The following is a 4,461-nucleotide window of genomic DNA, read 5'->3' as shown; positions in this document are numbered from 1 at the left end:
TTCAGAATTAAAGAAATTACTTTGTATTCTTCAGTTTCAGTATTTCATTGACGGGGAACAGCACCGTTATTTAAATTCCTTAAAGCATTTATTGATGGTTCTATTAACACTTGCAGTATTTATTCGGAGACTAGTTTCGAATCCTTACAGGTTCATTTTCAAGCCTGACCTACTAAGGCTACAAAAATATTACTTAGTTGTCACTGAACGGGCAACGACCTTGCCGCAGTGGATACACCGGTTCCCGTGAGATCACCGAAGTTAAGCGCTGTCGGGCGTGGCAGGCACTTGGATGGGTGCCCATCCGGACCGCCATGCGCTGTTGCCATTTTTCGGGGTACCTCAGCCTCATGAAGCCAATCGACCGAACAGTAGCGGCTCCAGTCACAGAAAACCATCATAACGACCGGGAGAGCGGTGTGCTGACCACACGCCCCTCCTAACTGCATCCTTATCTGAAGATGACACGGCGGTCGGATGGTCCCAATGGGCCACTTGTGGCCTGAAGACGGAGTGCTGTCACTGAACAGTGATTACAAAAATGATATTACAATAAAAAGTTGGAATGTGACAGAAATTAATTATCTGAAGACAAACATACCTGCACTGACAGTGTCTGGTCTCAGTCACAAACACTGATCGCAAAACATGCTATATAAATGTTTACAGGATGAATGCCACAGCCGGACGGTGTGGCCGAGCGGTTCTAGGCGCTTCAGTCCGGAACTGCGCGACTGCTACGGTCGCAGGTTCGAATCCTGCCTCGGGCATGGATGTGTGTGATGTCCTTAGGTTAGTTAGGTTTAAGTAGTTCTAAGCCCCATAGTGCTCAGAGCCATTTGAACCATTTGAATGCCACAATCCACACATGTCTGTTACCAGGTCCAAATCGAAAGGATGTCAGCCAACAGTATGTCTAAATTGAAGGGGATTACTGCTGTCACACGCAGCTGGACATAACGCGGAATCAGCGGCGACGAGCGAAAATGTTTACCGAACCAAGAATCGAACCTGGGATCTCCTGTTAATTAGGCAGGTTCGTTAAGCAGTACGCCACCCAGGACATAGCGTTACCGCCAATACGCGGACTATATCGATATGCCTCAGGGCCGATCCACATACACATCGAGCGCTACCTATCCAAAGTCGTTGTCCATTTTACTACCATTCGCTACTTTGAGGTTCCCACAAAGAATCATATGCATTTGTGCATTCGCAGTGAAGAAAGTGGATCTATTTTCCAGAACAGACACCATGCATTGATGTAATTTGATACGGCCAGCTGGGCAATATATCCACCTCCTTCATTGCGGATGCATAAGTACGTCTGACCCCATGTACCTCGGTCTGGTACACATTTTCGCTCGTCGCCGCAGATTCCTCGTAATGTCCCCTGCAGCTGAATCAGTGATCACCTTCAATTTACATATAACGTTTCACAGCTGCGGATTCTGCATGGTGTCTGATGTGAACAGAAAACAAGCATTTCATCTTCTAGTGCGCCACCACGGTCAGTAGACGCATCTAATTAAAATAGGAGGCATTGCAGCGCTTTACCAACGTGTCACATGTAATATTAAGAACAAAGAAACAAATCACACTTCTTACTCCATCACAAATTCTGATTCGTACAGACAGATGGCTGTCCTCGAAAAGTCTAAACACATATACGAATTTACATACATGAAACATTTACAAACAATACATATCGTACAATATGCATTAGATGAGTATGTGCCAAGCAAGATCGTAAGAGATGGAAACGAGCCGCCGTGTTACAACAATCTAGTTAGAAAACTGCTACGGAAGCAAAGGGAACTTCACAGCAAACATAAACAAAGCCAAAGCCTTGCAGACAACAAAAATTACACGAAACGAAATGTAGTGTGAGGAGGGCTTTGCGAGAGGCGTTCAATGAATTCGAAAGTAAAGTTCTATGTACTGACTTGGCAGAAAAGCCGAAGAAATTTTGGTCTTATGTCAAAGCGGTAGGTGGATCAAAACAAAATGTCCAGACCCTACGTGACCAAAGCTGTTTCACAGAGGAAGACTGCACTGTAGTTCCTTCTATAGGTTGTCGCACAGATGACAAAATGGTAGATATCGAATTAGATGACAGAGGGATAGAAAAACAATTAAAATTGCTCAAAAGAGGAAAGGCCGCTGGACCTGATGGGATACCAGTTCGATTTTACACAGAGTACGAGAAGGAACTTGCCCCCCTTCTTGCAGCGGTGTACTGTAAGTCTCTAGAAGAGCGCAGCGTTCCAATAGGTTGGAAAAGAGCACAGGTCATCCCCGTTTTCAAGAAGGGACGTCGAACAGATGTGCAGAACTATAGACCTATATCTCTAACGTCGATCAGTTGTAGAATTTTGGAACACGTGTTATGTTCGAGTATAATGACTTTTCTGGAGACTAGAAATCTACTCTGCAGGAATCAGCATGGGTTTCGAAAAGGACGATCGTGTGAAACCCAGCTCGCACTATTCGTCCACGAGACTCAGAGGGCTATAGACACGGGTTCCCAGGTATACGCCGTGTTTCTTGACTTCCGCAAGGCGTTCGATACAGTTCCCCACAGTCGTTTAATGAACAAAGTAAGAGCATATGGACTATCAGACAATTGTGTGATTGGATTGAAGAGTTCCTTAATAACAGAACGCAACATGTCATTCTCAATGGAGAGAAGTCTTCCGAAGTAAGAGTGATTCCAGGTGTGCCGCAGGGGAGCGTCGTAGGACCGTTGCTATTCACAATATATAAATAAATGACCTTGTGGATAACATCGGAAACTCACTGAAGCTTTTTGCGGATGATGCTGTAGTATATCGAGAGGTTGTAACAATGGAAAATTGTACTGAAATGCAGGAGGATCTGCAACGAATTGACGCATGGTGCAGGGAATGGTAATTGAATCTCAATGTAGACAAGTGTAATGTGCTGCGAAATCATAGAAAGAGAGATCCTTTATCATTTAGCTACAATATAGCAGGTCAGCAACTGGAAGCAGTTAATTCCATAAATTATATTAACAGAATCTTCCGTCGGTTCTTGGTAGAACAACATTATAATAATAAATGAAAAGCACCAGTTTGCTTTTGTTCTACAATATTATTTTTATTGCTAACCGGTTTTCGGCTTACAAGGCCATCTTCAGGCATTTACTGAGTATTATCACCAAAGAAGTTAAATGTTAGCAGACAACACTTCCTAATCATAGATAATTTCTTGTTCTGACGCAAAAATACGTCGTGAATAAGATCACTTACACTTTGACGAACTTCTCGATCGAAAACATCGAACTCACACGGGTGTAACTTAGATGTGATTGCCATATGTACCACTTTTAGATGTGTACACACGTTGTCACGAACACGATACCATTTCTTCATTTCTTCCTTTATCCACGTGTATCTTGCGACGTCAACGGCTTTGTTTGCTGCGGCGGATGTTCCTCTTGACTTTATGGAGACGTATTTTGGCGTGATTTTGCGTTGCAAACACTGTTTGTTAAATCAAATGTGTTGTGTTGATTTAGCTTTTTGTCTCAGTAATCTACTATAAAAGACGGATAATTGTGCTGTTGTGGCACATTTTATCATATTAACAGAATCTTCCGTCGGTTCTTGGTAGAACAACATTATAATAATAAATGAAAAGCACCAGTTTGCTTTTGTTCTACAATATTATTTTTATTGCTAACCGGTTTTCGGCTTACAAGGCCATCTTCAGGCATGTACTGAGTATTATCACCAAAGAAGTTAAATGTTAGCAGACAACACTTCCTAATCATAGATAATTTCTTGTTCTGACGCAAAAATACGTCGTGAATAAGATCACTTACACTTTGACGAACTTCTCGATCGAAAACATCGAACTCACACGGGTGTAACTTAGATGTGATTGCCATATGACCACTTTTAGATGTGTACACACGTTGTCACGAACACGATACCATTTCTTCATTTCTTCCTTTATCCACGTGTATCTTGCGACGTCAACGGCTTTGTTTGCTGCGGCGGATGTTCCTCTTGACTTTATGGAGACGTATTTTGGCGTGATTTTGCGTTGCAAACACTGTTTGTTAAATCAAATGTGTTGTGTTGATTTAGCTTTTTGTCTCAGTAATCTACTATAAAAGACGGATAATTGTGCTGTTGTGGCACATTTTATCATATTAACAGAATCTTCCGTCGGTTCTTGGTAGAACAACATTATAATAATAAATGAAAAGCACCAGTTTGCTTTTGTTCTACAATATTATTTTTATTGCTAACCGGTTTTCGGCTTACAAGGCCATCTTCAGGCATTTACTGAGTATTATCACCAAAGAAGTTAAATGTTAGCAGACAACACTTCCTAATCATAGATAATTTCTTGTTCTGACGCAAAAATACGTCGTGAATAAGATCACTTACACTTTGACGAACTTCTCGATCGAAAACATCGAACTCACAC

General features: G+C 42.0%; 1 pseudogene; it reads left to right on the top strand.

The window, feature by feature from the left end:
* The first annotated feature begins 210 nt into the window (after positions 1 to 210).
* On the top strand, positions 211 to 328 carry LOC124803937 (annotated as a pseudogene).
* The last annotated feature ends 4,133 nt before the right edge of the window (positions 329 to 4,461 follow it).

The sequence above is a fragment of the Schistocerca piceifrons genome, chromosome 6, assembly GCF_021461385.2.
Source record: "Schistocerca piceifrons isolate TAMUIC-IGC-003096 chromosome 6, iqSchPice1.1, whole genome shotgun sequence".
Taxonomy (NCBI): domain Eukaryota; kingdom Metazoa; phylum Arthropoda; class Insecta; order Orthoptera; family Acrididae; genus Schistocerca; species Schistocerca piceifrons.
The sequence above is the reverse complement of the archived record's forward strand: the minus strand, read 5'-3'. Positions and strand labels throughout refer to the sequence as shown.